This window comes from Dipteris shenzhenensis, unplaced genomic scaffold (genome assembly GCF_047967505.1).
Source record: "Dipteris shenzhenensis isolate YYH24624 ecotype China unplaced genomic scaffold, Dip_SZ_1.0 scaf0021, whole genome shotgun sequence".
Lineage (NCBI taxonomy): Eukaryota > Viridiplantae > Streptophyta > Polypodiopsida > Gleicheniales > Dipteridaceae > Dipteris > Dipteris shenzhenensis.
Window position 1 is genome coordinate 1 of NW_028239328.1, and position 25,126 is coordinate 25,126.

At 49.3% G+C, this 25,126-nt stretch overlaps 4 non-coding genes and 2 pseudogenes across 4 annotated transcripts; 5 read left to right on the top strand and 1 right to left on the bottom strand.

Moving 5' to 3' along the window:
• Positions 1-646: 646 nt before the first annotated feature.
• On the bottom strand, positions 647-729 carry TRNAC-GCA (transfer RNA cysteine (anticodon GCA)). The gene has a single exon. It is a non-coding gene; the product is annotated as a tRNA-Cys (tRNA).
• Positions 730-9,401: 8,672 nt separating this feature from the next.
• TRNAV-UAC (transfer RNA valine (anticodon UAC)) lies at positions 9,402-9,474 on the top strand. The gene has a single exon. It is a non-coding gene; the product is annotated as a tRNA-Val (tRNA).
• Positions 9,475-10,386: 912 nt separating this feature from the next.
• On the top strand, positions 10,387-10,460 carry TRNAD-GUC (transfer RNA aspartic acid (anticodon GUC)). The gene has a single exon. It is a non-coding gene; the product is annotated as a tRNA-Asp (tRNA).
• Positions 10,461-15,383: 4,923 nt separating this feature from the next.
• Positions 15,384-17,164, top strand: LOC147879418 (18S ribosomal RNA; annotated as a pseudogene).
• Positions 17,165-20,702: 3,538 nt separating this feature from the next.
• Positions 20,703-21,935, top strand: LOC147879419 (uncharacterized; annotated as a pseudogene).
• Positions 21,936-25,031: 3,096 nt separating this feature from the next.
• TRNAF-GAA (transfer RNA phenylalanine (anticodon GAA)) lies at positions 25,032-25,105 on the top strand. The gene has a single exon. It is a non-coding gene; the product is annotated as a tRNA-Phe (tRNA).
• Positions 25,106-25,126: the final 21 nt, after the last annotated feature.

Sequence of the window (25,126 nt, forward strand, 5' to 3'; positions counted from 1 at the left end):
GCCAAGGATCTTTGCTTCTAGCCAACCTTGGGCCAAGGATCGGATCTTCCCGTTGCGTGGCTGCCCCGATCGCATAGCTTGCTTTCGACAACAAATAGGAATTCCCGTCGTAATGAGTAGGCTGGTTTATGAAATCCGAGATCCGAGGCACACTCCGCCCTAGAGCTATACACGCGCACAGGCCAACACTTTTTTCTATTCTATTCTATTCTATTCTATTCTATTCTATTCTATTCTATTCTATTCTAAAGGTCATTCAAACCAGAACAGAAACCAAATGCGGGCAATTTACAACGCAAGAAAGACAACTCGACTTTGGGGCACTCCGACAACCACCGGCACCATCGGGGAATCGAACGAAGAGAGTTCGTCCGCTAGGTGTGGTCGAACTGAGGCATGAGGGATATCAAGTAGTTACAACATTAGAGACCAGACATTCGCGTTCGCGGGATGACAGCGATCAAACTTCCTCGCTTCACTCAGTAATAGGAATCATAGGATCCTCCTCCGCAATTTCTTTCACTTGGTCAATCAAATAAGGGCTGGCCGGGGCTGGCTGGTTAGATATTGGATGTTCGAGCTTCCCTCCCCGCTCCCCTCTCATTCTTCGGTTGCTTCGCTTCTCTTTCCTAATTTGCTTCGGCATTGGGAGAGGCAGGATTCGAACCTACGTAGAAAACCTTCAACAGATTTGCAGTCTGTCGCTTTTAACCACTCGGCCACTCTCCCAGTAAGCTTCGACCTTCTGAGCCGAGATCGCGAGACATTGATAAATCGGTCAATCCACACGTCCTAACCCGTTCCAATGGACTAATCAAACAAGTAGAAGTTCGAGGAATCAAACAAGTAGAGGCATTCCCCAACGGTATATGATCCAATGTGCACTTTCTGCATCCTACAGGACTCGAACCTGTGACCTTCAACTTAGAAGGTTGTTGCTCTATCCAACTGAGCTGAGAATGCTGTACATTACTAACCACTTCGCGAAGAAAGAATGGGAAAGATGGGTACCTTTTAATTAATTAACTTTTTAGTCTCCATTCCTTATATACTACAACCGGACCGCCGCGAACACTGATAAACGCGCGTTCTGAACAAGCAGCCACTGGGGGTGACATAGACATATGTATACTTCCATATCTGTATGTCAGTTATTTCGGCCGTCGGCTGGGCGGCATTGAAGAGATCGGGAGTCAAGTCTGAATAGCGGTAACGAATTTTCGTTACCAATCTCGCAGTAAAAAAGCAAACGAAGATTATCGTATAATAATCCATGAATATTCGAAAAAGCGTAGCCATTCATATTACACCTTTTACTTAATAACCACCTGCGAATTGATGACCTCCTTGTGGGGTTGGTAGCGATCGAACAATCAAAGGCTAAGTACCAGCTGTATTTGCACTTTCTCTGTTCGGTGCTTTTGTCGTTAGCACTCTTTTGTTCATTAATCAAGCGTGTTCGTTCCGTCCGGGCATCCTAGTAAGACGCGGAACACCCGATCCCATTCCGACCCCGATATGTGAAAGGCGTTTTCTGCCATATGTACTGAGAATTATCGGGAGACGTGGTTGACAGCCCGGACCCTCATGCACACTCGTGCTGTTTGTCACTAAACATTCGAAAAAACGAATCACAAACACCCTTTAATTTAATTCCCGAGAGGGGAATGAATTTATGCCGACAATGATGAGGGAGGGTTTTGATGGGGCCCGACCCTTTTTCCCATGAAAAAAAGCGAGATAGATTAAAATTGGTAAATCGATCGGCTGAAAGCCGAACGTTTGCGGTTCGAACCCGTCTTGCCTGCCTCGGTTTTGCACCTTCCGTACAATTGAATGGTCATTTGGTGGCGCTAGCCATTCTCCAATTTTGGGCTTAATGCTGGTATGTGGCATTTATTGACCGATTATTCGTTAGAGATGGGCCTTTTTGAAACTTTTTTTAAGCACCAGAAGCCTGCTGCGAGCACAACCAAGATTCGCAGCGGAATTTTTATGTGTGTTCCTGCTAGTGAGAGAATTTTCAGCTGCGGCGAAGTGTCCGCTAGCAGCATGGTGGGCGGACCGGGGCCGTTTGGCTTTTGCCAGCAGTGAAAGCATGAATCGCCTACATTAGTAGCGGGGTCGTCGGGGTAGCGTATGATCTACGCTATCCCCTTCGGCCCCCCCGGGGCTCGTCGTAAGTTATTGCTTAGATGGCAAAATCCCCCAAAACCCTTGATCCTGGCTCAGAATGAACGCTAGCGATATGCTTAACACATGCAAGTCGAACGTTGTTTTCGTCCTTACGGGGCCACCAACCGCAAAGCCGGTTCCCCCCCTTGGTGGTTGGCTTTGCCTTCTTCTTAGGCAAAAAAAAGTGGTTTGGATTCGGTGAAGCGAAGCGTTTTCTGCTTGGTGGGGCCCCCCCCACCCCCCAAACAGAAGTGTACCACCGGCAGGATCCGCCCCGCCTTTGCTTGTCTTGTCAAATGCCCCACGTGAGAACAGTTGGAAACAAAGTGGCGAACGGGTGCGTAACGCGTGGGAATCTGCCAAACAGTTTGGGCTTTTTTCTCTGACCGGGGAAACGCGAAGCGCAGAAGGTCTTCCGACCGTCTTAGCCTTTGTTCGTTTCGCTAACCAAAGTGCTTGTAGCTCAATTGGATAGAGCACCAAACTACGGATTTGGGGGTTGAGAGTTCGAATCTTTCCAAGCATGGGTCGAAAACAACGCGTAGCGTTTTCACAGGGAAGCGCGCAGCGCCCCGCCTATCGATCAACAAAGGAACGTCGATAAGTCATCAAAGTTTCAAGTCAGTGGTTCCAATCCACAACGAAGCCGCGGAGAAAGCTATAGCGCTTTCTCCGCTCCGCACCCGGCTCTGGTTCCGCTGGCGGAAATAGCTTAATGGTAGAGTATAGCCTTGCCAAGGCTGAAGTTGAGGGTTCGAGTCCCTTTTTCCGCTTGCAGAATTACGTCCTACGGCCACTCGGGTTTTGTTCCTGACGTTTATCAGTTTCTCGGGTTGTGGCCGGAGGGTTCCGGTTGGGCCGAGGTTTCCGAATTTCATAAGAATTCCGCCATCAAAAAGATCATGCAAGAAGGCAGTATCTTCCAAACAAATTCCATAATCTGCGAATCCAGCTTTGCCCCGCCACATCCTTCCTGCTTCGTATAATCCAACCAACCAACGGCAGGGACTTCATCAACCTGGCAGGAATTCATCGATCATCAAAGAAAGCCGGCGAAGCGCAGCGACCGAAGCAAGCGATCCTTGCCCAAGGCCTTGGTTGAAACAAGTCCTCAACCCTTAGCGAAGTGTTAACCGGATCAACACCTCAAACCATCTTAACGGTGAGGTAGTCATTCCAGCCTTTACTTCGCCGAATGGGATGGTTAAATAATACGGCGAAGCCTAGAAAGTGGAAGGCTCAAAGTAAGCCTTCCACTTCGTTCGCTTTGCGAACTACTTGCTAGCCTGCAAGCCAAGAAGATCCCACATCGAAGCTACGGAGACCGGTCGGTTGATGATCGAATTGTCTCCAGTGTTTGGATGCAGGACGAAGAGACCTGTGCGCCCTTCAGCCTCGGGATCTGGAATTTGATGGTGAGCGTATTGGCCTAGCCTTGTGAGACTCGTCCAATGGCAAAGGCTAAAGGCGCGCCCGCCCCTTTCTTTGTTTTTGTCGGGTAAGCGCTACGCGCAGGCAAAAAGGCATAAGGTATATTGAGTATTTTCTAACTGTTATATACCTCATCAGGAGGTAGGATGGTACCTATAGCTGAGCTTAAGCTCGCCTGCCTAGCAGCCTTATTCCCGGAGAAAAAAGCGCAAGGCGTTTGCCTCGCCGGCGGCGTTTGAGGCGAATAGCCGCCTTGCCAGCGATTAAGGCAAATAATATATTACGTATGAGTTGAGATATGTATTACATACGTGATACTGATCATATACATATCAAAAGAGAACAGTAGGAGTTAGCTATTCGATTGCTCCGCCAATGATTTACGATATTGAATAGCCATTTCTTCCTTCTGTTCTGGGGAAGGCAGTGTCTCTCTATTTCATTTCTATGGGGAGATTTTATAGAATTATAGTGAGGTTCAGGGAATACCACAGCATTGGGTTTTTCATACTCGACCTCCGAATAGTGTGGATAATAATAGTCCAGATAATGAAAATAAAAAGGAGAAGTTTTTTTCCTCTCATAATGGAAGAGGGGATACTTTTCAGGTATCCAATAACCTTTATGACTGAAAGGATAATGGGAAGAATCTTTATAAATAGAGAGATAGGAGGGAAGTCTCGAAGGAGATCATTTTCTTTATTTCAGTTATTCTGTCGATTTTCTAATTCGTTCCCTCTTTTCTTTATACCATGCTATGTCTGGTTTGATAGGATCTCAAGAAGCTTCTTTAATAGGTGTGGGATCACCGCAGGGTACTGTAGAACCAGGAATATTGACTATTTTGGGATTGGCATAAATATGTTTATGACTTGTTGGCTACCTGGCTTATAAAATATGTTCACGAGAGGGAATACGAACCGGAATAACGTCCGATCTTTTTTCTAGAAAGGGTAGAAGATTGATGTGTTTCCCTTTAATAGTTTTTAGTAACGGTTTGAGCTTTTACATCTTTCCCTTCATGAGTAATCCGTAAGAGGGGGACGACTTTCACGAAGTATGTGATTTTTCGGAGAAATCTTCAGATTTTCGTCTTTTGGATGGTTTTTTCCGGAGCTCCTTTCGAAAGGAGGGAAACCCCAAAATTAGGTCGGCCAAATTCCCAGATTTCCCTCTTTTCCATGATTTTTTCAGAAGCCTCTCCCTCCGAATAAGGGGAAATCCCCACTCCCGAATAAGGGCTCTCTTTCTCGGATTGAGTCTTTTATGCCGAACATTTTCTCCTATTTGACGACGAATTTTAGATCCTGATGCCGACGTATTTGTTTCTGTCCATTATCTTTCCGTCTTTGATATTCATGACAGTTTGTGGTGTTTGGGCAGAGAACGCTTGGCGTTTTCCGCGTTGCCACCTTTTCCGCGCTTGCTTGGAAGTTTCGAATGCATGAGCATAGCCCGTATGCACGGGAGCTTCGAATGCATGAGCATAGCCCGTATGCACGGGAGCCCCTTTCCTTCCTGCGCTACAGCCGCTTCCCGAGCTTCTTGCCCGCGTTGCGGCACCCGCTTTTCCCTTGCTTGGAAGGGGTTCTCTTCGTTTTTCAACCCAATCACTTTCAGAATGCTATGGATTTTCGGAAGACTATCAAAAGGATACGCGAGAATAGGCAAATACAAAATCTTGCTGCCAAAGGCTGCTGCCAGAGCCTCATTTTTCCCATCTCTAATTCCATGGGGTTCTTCCGGGGAACCGATGGCGCTTAGCCCGGACCAACCCGAACCGAGGGTCCCTCCCCCAACCCCGAAAAGGTAGGAATCTGTTCAAATCTGGTATCGGCGGACGGTCGGGGATCTCTATGTCGGGTGTTTGGTCTAACCCCTCACCTGGCCGAAGGGAACCTCTCAGCAGCAACAGATAGATTTCCGTTTCGCCTGCAAAGCGCGAGGCTGGAATCGTTCTTTGGAGAACACTTAGCCCAAGGTTGGGAAGCTTGGATCCGGGGTACCTCGTTTGAGGTCCCGTTCGCGACTTCTGCCCACCGGGGGATAGACGCTCGCGGTTCTGGCGGCGAAGTGGTAACCAAAACCTATCCGAAAGGATGGAGTTTCGAGATTGGTCAGCCTCTTGGGGCTTACTCGTCTTGGCCTTGCTTTTCTTTGTGCCACCATATGGTGGTCCGAATCGCAGCCAGGAGATCCGGTTATAATAGGATCTTCAGAAATTCTGGTGTACTGGGAGACGACCCAGTAATAGGTGGCCGCCGGGTGGCGAATATATATCGTTGATTATGCCCCGTATAGATGTCACTATCAATTCGAGTAGGAGCCAAATATCTAATAATGGTTCTTACGAATCTGCCAAACGATTTATTTGGCGGAACATTGATGTGTCGCCTATCTCTCCTAAGTGGATAACCGCCGTCCGTAGATCATCGGCGATAACTTTATCCCCACTGGTGGAGAGGCTCCGGGAGTACCGTGAGGTACGGATAGCCGAAACTTATCGACTATTCGGAGCCGGGTATAAGGTGCTTGTTAAGCCCCCCAGACACGGGCGTTGGCTTCGGCACAAAATAATGATGCATTCACCGTCGGGACCTTTTCCGATCCCGTTGCAGTGGTGGCTGTCTATTGGTCAGACAAGACCACGTGACGCATCACATCAAGCGCTTCTTGGCGGCCATTAGGCGTTGGGAAGAGTGGAAGGTTGACTTCCGGAACATACCGATACTCATCTCAACGAATGGGTCCGGGACGGGAGAAGTACGTCCTTTCGTCCTGGGTAAGACAATGGACTGACTATCTCTCACCGAGACTGGTAGAGATAATGGAAAGGGGACACTACGACGTGTCGGTGTGGTGGAAAGCGATTAATGTCGTTCCCACATCACCGGATTATCCGAGGGCTGTGAAAAACAGTCAGTCAAAGGTATGGAACTATGTTCCGCATCTGGGATGAGGTTTCCGCACCGATACGGGGTCCACGGGTGCTAGATGAGGCATCATCTGGCATCAAGCCTTGGGTCACCCAGAAAGAGCAGGAAAGGCTCGGATGGGGGTAGGGGGGGAGGATGAGAATCGGCGGTTGGCATCCGGTTCAGTTCGGAGAAGAAGGGTTGGCATGTTTATGTGTTCCGCACGTCAATATCGAAATCCACGTGTCCCTTGAGATGGGCAAGAAAATAAGGCTGCAGGGAGTGCAGTTCAGAATTGACGAACCGAAGGCAGGGATAATCCCTGAAGAGAATACACGAGAAGCGTCTGGGAATTGTGTATTCTAGAAGGGTAGTGGTCTAATCCACGGCAACCACTAACTCCTCCTGAAGGCTAGAGAGGGGTAGGGAACGAAAAACTACTGACAAGGTTATTCAGATTTCCACCCTCTTGATCAACTACGAAGAAGAAAACATGACAAATAAACGGAGTCTTGCTATCATGCTCACGGTGATAGGTTCCTAGAGTCAACCGGTCTCCGGGGGCTACGGCCAGAGGTAGAGCAACGATCGTTGGGCAGGCTCTATGGCTGGTGTGGATGGCGAAGGGAAAGGGTCCGAACGCCCGTAAGGGTGGTTCGCCTGGCTGCGTCGATCAGAGGTAGTTCCGAATGGGACCATCCAATTCGGCTGGTAAACGCCTAAAAAGACGGGACAGTTGTCGGGAGAGACCTTGCGGGCTTTTTTAACTTGTCAAATCTCTTTCGAGAAACGGCTAGTTCTAACTCCGGACCAGCGGCAGTTGAAGCTTACTCGGGAGCATCATAATATTAATGATCAACTCCCACTTCGCATCGAGCGGATTAGATTCTTGATTTGCTAGATTGGCTAGAAGGTGCTTCTAAGGCCGAAGAGAATAGGGAATAGTTGGGTTTTCGGGTTCTCTATCTGTTTCATAAACAATGGCTAATGAGCCGAGCACCTCGAACCCGCTTGACGAGAGAGATCCTGGAAGATCGAAGATCGACCGACCCCTGATAGATTACGCGCGACATCGAAGGCACTTGGCACGATAGCTTCTTTCTTTGATGAGCTGGCCGAAGGGCAGCAAGGGAGTTAGAAGCTGGTCTGAGGTCGAAGACCGAAGGTCCAATACGAGATGGAGCTGAAAGCAACATCGAATGAAGGCATTGAGATTGGATGCTGCTGGGAGATCTTTGCTCGACCTACCCCCCGCCTAATGATCGAGGGAGCTGAAAGCGACTGAGATCGTAGGGTTTGTTTGCCAAAATAATGGGAATGGTCGATCACTTCGAGGCGAAATAAGAAAAATTGTTTGTTGGCTCTCCGAATAAAACATGATAAGAAAGAATGCCTTTTTGAATGAAATGGGTTGTTTGGCTTTGTCGAATCCAAATGGGGGGACACGAAGCAGAGGCAATCGACGCTGAGCGAATGAATTCAAACCATTTGTTTGCCAATAAAATTCTAATTTCATGAAGAAATTGCTTATTTATTGACCCGAATGGCTGAAAGAAATGACCAAATTGGATGAATAATTCGCCCCAGCAGAAGCTAAAGGGCTATCCGACTTGGCTGGGTCGATCTCTGATACTCCAGCATCTCTGCTCCCTACCGGCACAAGATGAAATATCTCGGGATTAAAGCCGAGAGAGCCAGAGAAAAACGTATAGAATGTGCTCTTCCCCCTGTTGGACTAGGATTATTGCGAAATCGGATTATTGTTATCTGTGCTAGTCAATCATGAAAACAGAGCGATCTGTATTGATCTATAAATTTGCGTATTATAATGGAGCCACGACTGATTTGACCTTTTTCTTCCGCTTCAGGAGAATAGTTCCAATGGTAGAACAATGGTCTCCAAAACCAAAGGTTAAGGGTTCGAATCCCTTTTCTCCTGATTACCTAGCTCGGTACGAAGAGGTTGCGTTTCTTTACCACAGACAAGTATCATACTGGATATGGGGCACATAGCGCTGGGAAGGTCCAGAAAGATATACAAGGACCAGCTATTGCCCGGTTCGACAGGGCCCTAGTAGAGGTAACCAAGGACAAATGGGCCTCAGCCGCCTATTCTTATTTCCCCCAGTCGTACAAGTTCGAGATACTGGCGTAGCAAAAGTGCGTATCATTTGGGTGGCTAAGGGCACCTCTCTAGGCTACCTCCGGCCGGCCATCCGGGCCATAACAACAAATCGGAGGCGGTTCGCCCTTGGGATATCTTTTCCGCTTTTAGCTCCTCCATCTCTTGTGCCGGACGGGAGGGAAGGACGGTCAATTCCGAAAGATTTTCCTTCCTTTGCCTAAGATTTGGCCGTTTCTCCATTTCCGCCATTTCTTGTTTTGGAAATGGGGGTACTTGTTGGTTCCCTAACGGGAACCCCAGCAACTCAGCGCTTTATCTCCGGAGAAGCGCTTTTGCGCGCTTCGCTTCGAGGGTTATCTCTTTCCGGAGCGCGTTTCGCGCCCCGCACGCCATTTCTCTCGGGAATCGGGGAAGGGAATCTCGCGGCCCTCTTCTTCAACCGGAAGCCAGGCCACTTATCCACCACTTCGCTCTAACTAAAAGGCCGAGGGATGGATGCACTTCAATGGCGCAGCGACTCAGGGCACAAAGCGATGAATTACCGGTAGGGATATGTAGTAAGATAAAGCGTCGAGCGATCAATGGAAGAACACCATCGAGAAACGCACCACTCATGGTGTGCTCTTTGATAGTTGATGATCTGGCAATTCCAAGCAAGAGGGCCGGGGGGACGAGAGGACCTTGCCCGAGGGGGGACTCGATACGGGCCGGTAGGCACCGTAGAAGGAAAGGGAGGGCTGTGAGCCCCCTGCAGAGGGTAATTAGCTCAGTTGGTAGAGTGCCTCGTTTACACCGAGAGAGTCAGCGGTTCGAGTCCGTTATTACCCAAGGTTGGTTTTCCAAACCAAACACTGTAATTATGAATTGAATCCGGCGTATGGTTTTCAAATCCACTAATTTGATTGATGGTGGTACAACCACGGGAATCCCGGAAGGGGCAGAAGGAGCGAGCCCGCTTTATCCGCATGACGAAGAAGAAAAAGCTGAATAATACTTGCAAAAAACGTTATCACAGTTGAATGAGACGGAGGAAAGTGGCAGGCAGCCATCCACTTCGTGTCGTGGATGGCTGCCCGCCACTTTCTTCTCACAAAGCTTCACTGCAGCTCCATTGGCTACACGAGCGCAGCAGACGCTTTGTGTAATTCATCCACACCTGCGATTTCTCCTTCGGACTGCATCGCAGGTGTGGAACCACTAAAAGCTTGACAGATGGAGGCAAGGTTCGCAGAGAACGTGAAAAACGAGCAATTCTTTCTTTCTTGGAAACCGAAGAAAAAGAAGGTGCGCTGTCGCATGGCGTTTTCTTGGTTTATGGTACAATTCAAACTACTAGATGGTCATGAAATCTGTGGACCTTTCAATTCAATTGAAAAGCGTTGGGCGAGCGGCAGGGCGTGGCTCCGCTTGCTGCATAGCGAGTAAAGGCCGGGGGGCGGCTGGCTTCGCCTAAAAACCGATCCGAACTTGCAGATTGTGCCATTACTACTACGAGGCCCTCGAAATGCGACAAGACCACGGGTTGACCAACCTTCCTACTGCCACCGCCTTCAGGTGCGAAGCAGGGAGCCCTAGCCCCCGCCCGGCGCTGCGCGGGCCCGCCACGGCGGCCACTCACTTCATTTTCCTCGAAAGCCTCGTTCAGGCGGAAGATATAGTTTCAACCTTCGGATCTCTACTGGCATAGCCGTGCCGAGTGGAAAGATCCCGATGAAGAATCTACGATGATTCATGACGTTTGGGAAAATAGCTTAGTTGGTTAGAGTGCTGGTCTGTCACGCCAGAAGTCGCGGGTTCAAATCCCGTTTTTCCCGGTGAAACTTGAATCAGATTTCCTACAAGCAACGTCTCTGGGAAAAACCCAGTCTTGACTGCTTCTCGAATTTTCTAAAATTTAGTAATGACACGAGTTATTCTCCCTCCGATGGTCCACCCCGCCAAATTCCGTCCGGGAGGGATGGAAGGAGAATGGGAATCGGGATGATGCTCCGGAAGATGGGAATTATCCGTGCAACGATGCTCCGAAGCGTGGTTATTATCCGAAAGAAGGGAGGGAACCTTCGAAATTTACTAATTAGGGAGGAATGACAGGGAAAAGGGCGACTCCGTGGGATGTCTCGATAACAGAACTGACGGGATTGTACGTGGGTATAGTATCGATGAACATATTAAGAATTTCGCTACGACGCAGGGACTTTCCGAACAACTTTGGGATTTGAATGCGAATGATTGGGAGAGTTGGTTAGGCTGTTTCGACAAGTACAACCTGTCATTGGAGGTGTGGCAAAAAATTGCACCGCAAAAAAAAAGGGAGATTCGATATCGAAAATTTGAATGGATTCAGAGGGATCGGGGGAAGCTTTCTCGCTGAGCACGAATATGTCCTTCGTGAGAAACGAAACGATTATTCCATCTATACCGAAACCCCGTTCCTCAACCTAAAGTTGTGTTTTTTTGCGGTTTGGTGATTTTCTCACCAAACCTGAAATGGGAGTTTATAGATCATTTGAGTTTTTACAAATCGGAAGATTAAGAACATGAACTTCTCAAATAGCTACACCTGGTTCTGGGCCGGTTGATGCGAATACTATCGGAGGAGGAGCGGGATGTGCTAGTAACGGAATACCCATCATGGGTAACATAGTCCGAGCAACACTGGAAAATGTGACTAAAGTATAACCAGCCACTTTATTGGCAAATAGACATATTCCTAAGCCCGATGCACGAAAACCGAGAAGAATCGACTCGACTTTTATTCGATAATTCAGACAGGGATTTCACCACCGAAAGTCCTACCACAAGTAGAATGGCTAAGTCCTTAAAAACACCCAGCGGCGAGGTAACCGTGAAAGGAAAAACAGGGCCGAAGGATTATCATCCATCTCAGCAGCCGCGGAGAGCTCCTCCTGATCCGCGGGCAGATTCTGCTACTTCAGTTTCATGGGCAGCGTCATCGTATGCATCCGCATAGGTTTCGTGGACCTGAGCTCCTTTCGCCGCAATTTCCCCCATGGCTTTCTTTTGTTAACCCCCCCTTCCCTTCTGAAGTGTCAGCCAACTCCTATAATCCTCTTTCCTCCCCTTCCAAGAAAACCATGCTTGGTTGGATCAGTGTGGGCTGATGTTTTGTCCCACTGGAAAAGCCGCCGAATTCGTCACCAACTGGAAAGCGGAAGCGACTCACTGTCTCGTCTCATTCTCGGAGGCGGGGATGCTCTCAAATAGCTAACAGTGCTTTCGACTAAAGTTCCATTTCCTGGCACGACGGAGCTTATACTGTTTATTCGTGCAACGGTGCACGACGCTCTACCATCCCATTTAGAAATGATTCCGCAACCATTTGCGTACTTGAACGCAAACTGAATAGTAGTAATTCATGCTATTCCTCGAACTCAGACCACAGAGCTTCCTAAGAACTGGGAAAATGCTATGAATCTGTTTAAATAGCTTCGCCTCTTGCCCTAAAAGTCGCTCCGAAAATGTCACTTAAAGTCTTTTAACTGGGGGAAACAAAACCCACTAGACGAACAGCTACTAATACCTCCTCGTTATATACTGATATTCATTCCGAACTCGAAACACTAGAGATTGAAATAGCAAATAAAATCAATTCGCGCGTAAATCGTACTTATATTCCGTTGCTCTTCCCCGTCCGTTCTTGATATTTATGGCAGTTTAAAGGCTGGCAAAAGAAAAGGGCTAACCGCATTTCTGGACTTGTGCCGAGGGAGAAGGTTCCTGCTGGCCGGTTTCTTTCCTCATCAGGAGATAGGTTACACCTATATGCTTTGCTTCAGTTTCCTGTTCGGTAGAAGTTTCCTGCTTTAGGTGAGTGCAGGGGAGAAGCAAGGGAAAAGCAGAGCGCTTCCATGAAGGGAAAAGCAGATGGAAAAGCTTTAGGTTCCGGGAAAAGCTTTAGGTTCCGGGAAAAGCTTTAGGTTCCGGGAGAAGCTTTAGGTTCCGCTTCTGGCAAAGGTTTAGAAAAATGGGTTCAAGAAGGTTAGGTTCTTCAACGGCGCCACTCGAGATGGAGGCTTAATTACTCCTCCATCGGGAACCCAGGGGAACCGCTTTGCCTAGCTGATCCTTCTAATACTCAATTCCGGCAACATGAATCCTCCATCGGCAGGGGAACCGCTTCCTGTTTCTTCCTGCCTGCAAAGCCTAGCTTCATCATCTTATTCGTGATCGCTTCCCCGGAATGCTGCCAGCAATAATCGAAAGAGGATTGGGATCGAGGGGAAGAAAAAGAAGCGGAAAGCTGTTGTTCATTCCCATGGAACAGATTCGAAGTCTGTCGGGGAAGAGCCACTTTCCCAACCCAAAAAAAAGTGTTGTTGCCCTCAAGTTTTCCTGCTAGCCCTTGCCGTTGCTAAAAGTGCCATAACATTTTTATTGACCCAATTTCCCCTCTCTCCTCTCATGAAGGCTAGCGTTTTCGCGCGCGGGAACCCGACAACAAGAACGCGGGGTCTACAGGTCAAACGCCTCCAACGAGTGCTACTTTCCCTGCTCGTACGCTGGCCTTCTTGCCTTCAAATGATTGGGTTCCCCGATTGGTTATGACGCGAACCCGCTAGATCAGCCAAAACCATCTGCTCATCCCACTGAAAGCCACTCCACAAGAACGAGAGTGCTCAACGATGGGCAAGCTCCTTCCACTGAATCCGCTGATGCGTGGCTAATCGAGGCTACGAGGCACAGAGCCAAAATCCGGGGTCCCTTCTGGGCTGGGAAACCTGGATAAGTTCATAAGTTCTAGGCCCCTAGAAAAAAACTCTGTTCTGCCCGCCCATCGTCCGAATCATTCGTCCGGAACCGAGCTGCCAAGGCTGGAAGCGAGCATTTGATCCGGTTCACGCGTGAAGGAGAGGTGTAACCACACAGACATTCCGTGGGATGGTAAGGTGGAACCCCCCCATTCCCCTAATAAAATGAATGAATTCTGCAATACGGGGAAGAACGGTACGAAACGATTCCAATGGTTCCCCGGGGTAGGTAGGGATTCAGGTAGGTATGACATAATTTTTTGGAACGGAAATCGAATTATTGGGGGGAAAAAATAGTACTACCAGTTGGATGCAATACATGTGTATTATTTCATTCAATACTGAATCACCCACGGAAATGGCACCTGAATCAATTACCATTTTAACCAATCGAATTGATCGATACGAGTCGATCTTCTATTCCGCTGGATAACCGAAGCAATGGATAACCCAATAGCAGCTTCGGCAGCTGCGACGGCTATTACGAATATGGAAAAGATTTCTCCCTTCATTTGTTGATCGTCAAGAAAATTGGGGAATGCTACGAGATTTCTATTGACGGCATTCGGAATCAGCTCGAGACACATCAGTGCCCTAACCATGTTTCGACTCGTGATTGATCCGGAAGAGCCACCCGAAAAGCAAGCGATTTTCCCGCCATTTCCCGAGCCATTTCTTTTCCGAATTCCAAATCCTGCCATTTTCCCACCTTATAGAATGCATGCATGCCATTTTTCCACCCGAAAAGCAAGCAAGCTCCGATTCGATCCAAAATTCATCGTCGAATATTCCGTATCAGTCACCGACGTTATCGTATAATAATAAGAAATGATTGTTGCTTTCGCTTCCATTACGGGTAGAATTCTTTCATTCTCTCGAAGATCAACGTAAAGTAAGATTAATCGTCTCGCTTGGCATGAATCATTAGGGTTTTCTGGTTCTGCGTTCTCGGTTCCTCGAAGAGATTCCAGGAGATTTCGACCGGAAGGAAGATAAAGGTCTGCCGAAATCACAGCGGGAAGGCCTCAGGCTGCCCGACTCACCACCCTTTCTAGTTAGTTCGAATCCGACTTCCGTTCATTATGACTGCAAGGCTTGTTGTGACGACTTCCAATTCCAACCGTGGGTTTTCGAGCATACGCTGAAAGTGGTGGTGCCTCCCCGAAAATCCCGCTCAAATCCCCGCATCCCGCCGGCAACACAACGGCCCGTAAGTGATCGCCTAGATCTACCCTCGAGGAGGACGAGGGTTCATCAGCGGAGCGGTTCCCCGATGGACTACTGATCGCATCCTCTTCGGGAGGCCCTGCCCCGTGTCTCCTCCTCCATGAAGGGATACATCCATATTGGTTCTGGATTAGCTCAGTCGGTAGAGCAGTGGACTGTTAATCCATGGGCCGCAAGTTCGAGTCTTGCATCCGGAGTTGGGAGCCAAAGGCAAAAGAAACCGAAAAATTTCATAGAAATACTTTCTTTTGTTCACTGAATACGGTCCACCGGGATAACGTGAAGGGAAGCCTGCTAAGCGCCTGAAAGCTCACTATAAGCAATGCCTCAGGCTTATGGAATTCGAACAAGAACTTCAAAATGAAACCTTGAGACGAGTCGTCGGGCATATACAGAAGTTCATAACATGGAGTGTGGTTTGGGCGATGCAAAGCAAGTATGGCTTTGTATCATGGAGCAGTTTCTATCGAACCTCCGAACCCCAAATCACATCATCATTGAATAGGGTTCGGCTCAGAGAGAGTTGAACTGGATCAATGAAAGAATAAATACTCGAAGAAAGGTCTTCACGCCCTTCCCTTCCCTTCCCTTCCCTTCCCTTCCCTTCCCTTCCCTTCCCTTCCCTTCCCGCGTGGAGGAGGAACCGTCCAGTATCCCCTCCGTCTTCAAGTATTTCCTTGAATCTGCAAAAACTATCCGGAAACTCAGAAAATATCTCGTTTCCGCGTTTTTAACCAAAAAACCGAGTTTGATCCTGGCTCAGAATGAACGCTAGCGATATGCTTAACACATGCAAGTCGAACGTTGTTTTCGTCCCTTCATGGAACAGTTGAAAACAAAGTGGCGAACGGGTGCGTAACGCGTGGGAATCTGCCAAACAGTTTGGGCCAAATCCCGAATAAACGAAAGCGAAAAAGCTTCGATAAAGCGTTAAAGCGCTGTTTGATGAGCCTGCGTAGTATTAGGTAGTTGGTTGGGTAAAGGCTGACCAAGCCGCAGATGCTTAGCTGATCTTTTCGGACGATCAGCCACACTGGGACTGAGACACGGCCCAGACTCCGTGGGGAGGCAGCAGTGGGGAATATTGGACAATGGGCGAAAGCCTGATCCAGCAATATCGCGTGAGTGAGTGAAAAACGTCGCGTTAGCGAGGAAGGGCAATGCCGCTTGTAAAGCTCTTTCGTCGGGTGCGCGATTGTGACAAGACTCGAGGAAGAAGCCCCGGCTAACTCCGTGCCAGCAGCCGCGGTAAGACGGGGGGGGCAAGTGTTATTCGGAATGACTGGGCGTAAAGGGCACGTAGGCAGTGAATCAGGTTGAGAGTCAAAGGCGCCAGCTCAACTGGCGGAATGCTTTCAAAACCAATTCACTCGAGTGAGATAGAGGGGAGTGGAATTTCGTGTGTAGGGATAAAATCCGGAGATATACGAAGGAACGCCGAAATAGCGAAGGCAGCTTTCTGGGTCTCTACTGACGCTGGGGTGCGAAAGCTTGGGGAGCAAACAGGATTAGATACCCTGGTAGTCCATGCCGTAAACGATGAGTGTTCGTCCTTGGTCTGCGGATCGGGGGCTCAGCTAACGCGTTAAACACTCCGCCTGGGGAGTACGGTCGCAAGACTGAAACTCAAAGGAATTGACGGGGGCCTGCACAAGCGGTGGAGCATGTGGTTTAATTCGATACAACGCGCAAAACCTTACCAGCCCTTGACATATGAACACTTGACGTATGAACACTTGACATATGAACAAGTGTGCTTGTCCTTAACGGGATGAAACGAAAATTCATACAGGTGCTGCATGGCTGTCGTCAGCTCGTGTCGTGAGACGTTTTTGGTTAACTCCTATAACGAGCGAAACCCTCGTTTTGTGTTGCTAAGACATGCTGCTCTCAAAGGATCAATGTCATCATTCACCCCCTAAAGCAGGAACATAGAACATGGGCTTCCGGCGAACGGTTCCGACGAGCGAGCCACCCGGTAATGGATGGTAAGTGAGCCGGTACCTGGGCCCATGAATCTGTGTTCAGTCTTAGGCCGGGATTGATGACACTCCCTCTGTGCCGATGTTGCACTCACAAAAGACTGCCCGTAGTTCTACTATGGAGGAAGGTGGGGATGACGTCAAGTCCGCATGGCCCTTATGGGCTGGGCTACACACGTGCTACAATGGCAATTACAATAGGAAGCAAGGCCGTAAGGCGGAGCGAATCCAGAAAGATTGCCTCAGTTCGGATTGTTCTCTGCAACTCGAGAACATAAAGTTGGAATCGCTAGTAATCGCGGATCAGCATGCCGCGGTGAATATGTACCCGGGCCCCGTACACACCGCCCGTCACACCCTGGGAATTGGTTTCGCCCGAAGCATCGACCAGGGATCACCCATTACTAAAGTGTTCCACGCCTAGTTGAGTGTGGCCCACTTTGGTATTGGTGGTCTTCTTGGCGCATACCACGGTTGGGTCAGTGACTGGGGTGAAGTCGTAACATGGTAGTCGTAGGGGAACCTGTGGCTGGAGGGAATCCTAAAGGAAGGCGCCAGCGTCCCTCCATTAACTGTACTAACGTCGGTAAAGTCAATTCGTTGGGTAAATGGCCGGGCGCTATGCGCGAGGAGAAAGCGCTATGCGCGGGGAAAGTTAGGCAGATTCGGGCTAACAAGAAATGCACTTTCCCAGGACGGCAGATTACTTTGGCCGGGCAGAAGTGGGCACTTTCCTTTAGGGAGCCACGTGCAAATCCACTGAGAATGGAAATTTCGTATATAGAATCCGCAATTGGACCATGGAGTGCAAATCCACTGAGAATTGTCCAAGGAATGGAAATTCAATCTTGCTTTCTTTGGCGTACCCACCGCGGAAAGGCATCGATTCCGGGAAGGAATTTCGGAATTGCGTATTCTAGTGGATGCGGCAAAGGCTCGCCGCACCCACCAAGAAGTTGGGCTCGCACTATCGTATCTGTTGGGGGAGCGTTGGCTCGCACTCCCCGGCAAGTTGAACGGTTGAATCATGTTGGCACACCATCGACTTTCCCTCGGCACCATTCCACGGGTTCGATTCCGGGATAGCCTTAAACTGCCATGAATATCCCCAGCTTTAATAACCAACACCACAAGACATGCCTGGAAACGGAAGAATGATTACAGAGCAAATGGCGACGAGTATCAAGGGAAAATTGAGGATTCTACAGGACGACTTCGCCGAACACATGGGCACGCTAAGAAACTTCCCCGGCCGCCCGGGGCCAGGCGATCTCAGTGAGCTCTCGGAAACCCTTTTTGTTATCCGTGACGCCACCCTGCCGGATATGCAATCGGTAGCGAGGCCTTTGGTGCAATTCGGACCGCCGTTCGATGAGTTGATGGAAGCTATAGACTGGGCTCTCGCCCCCCTGTGGCAAACCCCGCTTCCAAATTCACGCCGAGGCCTTCAGCCTATCCTGCCCCTATTGACACGAGTTGGGATCAAGTGGGAACTCACCGTAACCGAGATCACCGAAAAGGTAAACCTGGGGTTGGACGTGCGAATATGGGATTATTTCGAGCCAAATGTGTTTCTTTTTTATGTATGTAATCTTTCTTATGTATGGAATCTTGGAGCTCAAATCTTGGCAATCATCGCACCACTTCTACTAGGAGTAGCCTTTCTAGTGTTAGCCGAACGTAAAGTCATGGCTTCCATGCAACGTCGGAGGGGTCCTAATGTAGTGGGATTATTTGGGTTGTTACAACCTTTAGCGGATGGTTTGAAATTAATTATAAAGGAACCCATTTCACCTTCAAGTGCTAATTTCTTTCTTTTTATAATGGTTCTGGTAATCACATCTATGTCAAGTTTGGTTGCTTGGGCTGTTACACCTTTCGATTACGGTATGGTATTGTCGGATTTCCACGTAGGTATGCTCTATCTATTTGCTATATCTTCTCCGGGGGTTTATGGCATTATTACAGCGGGTTGGTCTAGTAATTCTAAATATGCTTTTTTAGGAGCATTACGATCTGCCGCTCAAATGGTTTCGTACGAAGTGTCTATTGGTCTTATTATTATTACTGTATTAATCCGTGTAGGTTCTTGTAATTTCAGCGAGATTGTCATAGCGCAAGAGCAGATATGGTTTTGCGTTCCCTTGTTCCCCGTATTGATTATGTTTTTCATTTCTCGTTTAGCAGAAACTAATCGAGCTCCGTTTGATCTACCAGAAGCAGAAGCTGAATTAGTGGCGGGCTATAATGTGGAATATTCCTCAATGGGGTTTGCTCTTTTTTTTTTGGGGGAGTATGCTAATATGATCTTAATGAGGTGCGGAGCTTTGCATCTGACATTCGTTGGGCTTCCGCTCTCTGCAGGAGCCAGCGTCCTCTCAAGGGCCTTGTGCAGTAAACCCCTCCGGGCGACGATCCGAAGACTAGTAGGTCCCGCGAAGCTTTCGGGGAGGGGTAGCCTGGTGTGTAAGCACAGCAACGAACCGCGAACCCATCGGACGACCTATCTAGGATTGGGGGGATATCCTAAGTGGTTACCTCGTAACTCTTCCCTAGACCTATACTATCGAATGCTCATATGGGAAAGTGCGCTCCTAGGTCTGGAACCAGGGAGGGTTGCTCCGAGAAATCCTTTATCGTCCCCTCCAGAGGGTGCGGACACACCTGCACGGATTACAGGTGACGGCTACAAAGATGGCGGGGAAGGAAACAGTACTCGACATCCAGGGATGAATGTAAACCCATTGGACAGGGATAATCATTCTGGTCCTGGGAGAGAAGACTCACCGGCGGTGGTAGACACTAGTCCGAGGGGCGCGAAGCGCTATGAGTCACTGAGACGACGGCAGGGCGCGAAGCGCACCCATGTACTCAGAACTATTGCGGGCAAAAGACTGCTACTGGCGTCCCAGGAGCGAATCGAGTCTAAACCAGGCAACTTAACCCCCGGCGAAGAGGGCTCATTTCTGAAAACTTGTTCGTTGGAGGGGATCTCTTTGGAATGGTTGGAGAGAGACTCGCCGCGCCTCTTGTCAGGCGCCTTGCTCGAGCCCGCGGGGGGAGTGATGATACCGCTTATTTATGAAAAACCGTTCCCGGAAATCGCATTTGGGGCCTTTTCCATAAATTATTTTTCGGGCCGATGACTCTTTTGCAAAAAACGGGCTTTGCTCCCGAGTTTAGACCGCTCACAGTAGTAGCACCGAGGGACAAGATCATTTAGGGGGCAATAAGGACGGTACCCGAATCTATTTACGAGCCCCAGTTTCTAGACACATCGCACGGATTCCGCCCGGGTCGAGGCTGCCACTCGGCCCTGAGACAGATCGAAACAGAGTGGGCTGGAACCTCTTGGTTTTTAGAATTCGACACTAGAAAGTGTTTTGACACCATCGACCGACATTGACTCATCTCAATCTTGAGAGGGGAGATCAACGATCCTAATTCCTTTAACCTCACTCACGAACCGTTTTCCGCCGGACTTGTAGGGGGTGAGAGGGGTGGCTTTTCCTCCAGGGTCCCACAGGGCAGTGTACTATCACCCCTATTATGCAATATTTACTCGCATAAGCCCGATCGGGAGATGGAGAGGATCCGGCAAGAGCACGAAACTCCGAAGGCTCAGGGAAGAGAATCGGTTTTCTTCGGGATGACAGGTCGGGGGAACTAAAAAAACTCTGGGGAAGAAGCAAGCTTCGACTCTCCTTCAGTAGACGACAAAGCCATCGTGGGGGTGAAACGCATCCAACGTAAAGCGTCTCCTTCCCGGACCTCCGCTAGGAGGTCCAGGAAATTACCCGGGAATTTATCCCGGACCCCCGAGATCGGGGGAATTGCTTTGCACTTTCCTGGCTTCGCCCCTTCCTGCTTCCCCTTCCTTCCCGACCCGGGAGGGGAGCGGCCTCCTACCTTATTCCCTCTTCTGCTCCCCTTTCCAACGCTAAGAAGCGTTTTCTGCCCCTCGGGCCTTCGAGCCGAGGCAGAGCCGAAGCAAAGCCTTCGCGCCTTCATTCGTAGAGCCAACGGTTTCACCTCGAAATGAGCAAAGGCCGAAGGTGGAGAACTCTACGCGTTCTCCATGAGAAACCCCCGTGGCCTGATGAAGCTGGACGGGGAGGCGGGACTAGCTATCAGGTTGGGACGTAGACGCCTAGCTCGTGAGCAGGGGCTATCCCCCGTGGACTTCAATGACCCAGACTTCGTTAGGATCCGTTACGTCTGATATGCCGACGACTTCCCACCGGGAATCGTTGGTCCCGTAGAGTTGATAATGAAAATCCAAGAACGTATCACCCACTCTCCACAATCTGACCCGAACCCTGAGGTAGGCTCTGCAGGATTCGCAGAAATAGCTGCAGGGACGGTAGAATCCCCCGGTACGATCATTCGGGGAGTCCCGGCTTCGAATACTCCCCTACAATTCCCGCGAGAGCTGGAAAAGCGCCGGAGAGTCAAGCACCGTATCCATCCCACAGCTCCCTACTGACGCTCCGCCATCCATTCCAAGTCAGAGGACCCAGGGAAGAGTATCCCGGTCTGATAGCTAACGAAGAAGAGAAGAGAAACGGGGAGTTTACAGGACGCGGGGCTTTAACTAGCAGAGACTCCGAAAACAGCAGGGGTCAGCCCCCAGGGGAGCGTCTTACGGGAGACCGCCAGGGACATCCGGCAAAGATCGAGAGAGATCTCGCATAGCCCAGGTCGGAGCAACGTGCCATCAGACGTTCAATAGGCAGTCCCATGATTGGACGAATCGTTGAGCGTCTGGATGTCTTCATTGGAGACTCCCAGAGCGCTAGGAGGTCGGAAGGGCCAGAAGGGACGGGGGCACTGGGAACAAACGGGGTCTTTCAGCAAGTTACTCATACAGATCTGGGCGCCCATAAAGAAAATATTCCAAAGGCTTCGGGATCGAGATATCATTAGCCAGAGGAAGGCCCGTCCAACCCACGTGGCCCGCTTGACGAACGTCAGCGACGAAGACATCGTCAATTGGTTCGCGAGCGTCGCGAGAGGTTTTCCGTCCTACTACTACTATAGGTGTTGCGACAACCCTTATCAAGTCTGAGCGATTGTCGACTACCAGATTCGCTGGTCCGCTATATTTACCCCTGCCCACAAGTACAAATCCTCAGCGCGGAAGAGAATCCCAAAGTACCCCAAAGACTTACATATAGTCAATGGGGAAGGCGGGACCCCTGCCAAGTTTCCCAACAGCATGGAGCTTGGGAAGCTTAGACCAGAGTTCCTGACGAGGAAAAATCTGAACAAGGAGGACGCATACGAGACCTTAGATCAGGTGTACATATGATATTCCAGAAACGTGATCATCGGTCTAAACCTGCGGTAAGGGAGGTGTGAGGAGGGCCTGGTGCAGATGCGCCATGTACGCAAGTTGGCCCGGCTTGAATATTATTTCGGTAAAAGGTGATTTTGAGAGGAGGCCGAAAGTGGGTCTCGACGCATCCAACGCTTGGCGTTTTCCCGGGCGTTCTTAAAAACGGTATAAAGAGAGCCTTTGAGCCTTCGACCCCCCTTTTCTGACAGGTTGGGGAACCCCTGATTTGATGGTAGCCAACTCAGTACCTTTAATGCTATCGCATTCTCTCCGGGTTAAAACCAGGCCGGGAGGAAGTGTGCTTATCAGCACAAACCCGGCTTTCAGCTGCCCCTCCTGTAGGTTGAGCGGTTTCAATCTCTCCTTCCGGGCCCCCGTGGGTTCGGGACGAAGGGCTGATAAGCACTTTCCAGGTTAAACCCCCTCTCCGGGGGGCTTTTGGCCCGGGAGGTGTCCCTGCCGCCGGGACCCTCTCGGCTTCCCATCCCAGGTGAAACGGGTAGAGTGCCTACAGGTACTGGGTAAAGCATTTATTAGCGCTTTCCTTGGCCTAGAGGGCCGCCTACCCCTCGTTGTTCTCCCGTTGAGGGGACCCACTCACTTTCGCCGATTCTTCTCTGTCTACGCGGGCTCCAAGCCCTGCAGGCCAGCCTGAACTGTAAGTCAATCCCACTCTGTGCCAATCACCACCGAGACATCCATGCGAGAGAGATCGGATTCGAAGACCTAGACGTTGCGTTGGTTAGGGGGGAGGAGACTCAATATTCCCGGGACGGAGCCGTATGACGCGAGAGTGTCACGTACGGTTCCTTGAGAAGGGTGTGGATACACCTATCGGGCTAAGGGCCACGGAGCCGCGCCCTCACTCTCCTAGTCTATGTACATTGCTTTTCCCGGGAGGTTGGCCACTTATTTCAGATCGTTTCCAGGGGACTCCGGGCTCAATCTGGTTTGGTATAAAGGTTATTCTCTTTTCGTTCGTATATATACGGGTTCGTGCAGCATTTCTACGATATCGTTATGATTAACTAATGAGACTTGGACGGAAAGTCTTCTCGCCTTTACCATTAGCTCGGGTAGTTTCTGTATCCGGTGTTCCAGTAGCCTTTGACTGGCCACCTTAGTGGATTTAGCCATTTCTATATCGAAACCGAAGCGGTTTGTCATTTTTTCTTCCTATAGAACTTTTCAGTACGAACCAACACTGGGGGAAGGTCCGACCCCTTCCCCCCCTTCTCTCTCTTATTCCCCAGCAGGAATATCCGCCGATGTAGATTGTCACGCATCTCCAACCAATATGGAGATACCTGGAATCAGGACGAGATCCTCATCACCTGTATCAATTGCATCTTGGATTTGTTTCTGACTACTACATGACATGGTTGCTGTAGGTTCCGGAACATCCATTGGAGTTGACTTTTTTTTGCTACCCACCAGCCAGACGGCACCAGCCATGCCGCATCAGGTTGCCACGCAGGGAGATCAATACGTTGCTCATTATCTTGATTTGATGGGAAGTTAACAAGGGTACGTGGAATCGTCACGTCGAATTAATCCGCGTCGAATTAACTTAACTGGGTGGGGAAAATCCACACCTCCCACTTGTGTAATATTCCTCCCGTTCACAACCAAGCTCCGATTCTCCGGATAACCATCAGGTCCGGTTCGAGTGACACCGACTTAGAAGACTTACCAATTCTTTCCCCGAATCAACACTTCATAAACATGTGTTTGATCGAAGTGACGAACATCCGCGAGCATTCTCCCCTCCTCGTGGTTATCACCAATATTCACTGATACGACTTTGTGGGGTAAGAACCCCACCGAACTGTATTAAACCCTACTAGTATTTGGATCTTATTTCCCGCGCGGTACCGTCACGCAATACTATCAACACGTCCCCGTACTACGTACTGAGGATCCAAATTCATCAATATTGCAGTTCCCCGACAATTACTTATCTTGGCTTCCCTGTTCCAACAAATAGTCCACTGTCTATCCCGACCGATCCCACGTCCCATTGATCCGACAATTCCTGTTACAACCGGGGAGTACTACTGACTCGTTTCGGAAATTCTTTCGTTTGTCACGTAGTAGAAACTTCTCGACCGTCCAGTCAAAATGGATTGAGCTGGAGAAAAAGCTTTCGATGCTACTTCATTAGTTTGGGTCTTCCAAACATGATTGCGAATCTTCCTCTTCGACCTAGAAGTACGTTTCTTTGGAACTGCCGTAATGAAATCCATCTATTCGGTTTTATCATCGAAATGAATGCAACGAGTATGTTGATACGTATGAGTAGAATCAATATAATGAGGGAGGGGAGGGTGATTGCGTAGAATCACTAGAAGGGGAACAATTGAGGGAACTGAGTTTCCACTCTATGCAAAAGAATCCCATCAAGAACCATTGATTATTTTATGGTAGCGATTTGCTAATCAACCAACTCCTTTCCATTTAAGCAAATGGGATCTACTACAGATCGAACCAAATCCGTGTCTATTGCCTGCAAAGAGAGAGTCCTTCATTCCCAGGTTCAAGCCTCTGGTTTCGGATACTTATGTCTCTGTGATGCAACGCGTGTATGCGATTATCGATGGCCTTCCTTGGGGTCCTCCTTATCCTATCCCCGATTGGTCAATTTCACTTTGTTTCCCAAGCAAAGCAAGGGTCTAAGTGCTAAACCCTACCAGCAACAACCCCACCCCCAGCGCTGGGATGGAGCACGAAACCGGGGGCCCATACCTTTGCCGGAGAGTGAGCGTTAGACGAGTTTGCTCAGGGAGCAAAGGAATCTATTTGTCAACTCTGTTCGATGGAGCATCGAACGTTAGCTTCGAAGGGCTTGCCGGGGAAGCGCTACGCGCTGGAAAAGTGCAGATTTGGCCGGCAGAAGTGGGTGGGCACTTTCCCGCTTGCTTGCCGACTTCTATTTCCCAAATTCTTGACCCGACAAAACGCACTTTACTCCACTTTACTCACCTGCTTCTGCTCCGCGCTTCGCTGTTTTTTCGGCAATCGGAAATGGTAGTAATAATGTAGTAATAATTGATAGCGATTCCTCTTGTAGTTTAGGTAGCTCAGTTGGTTAGAGCAAAGGACTGAAAATCCTTGGGTCAGTGGTTCGAATCCACTCCTAAGCAGCCGCAAATTATTAGGTTCGA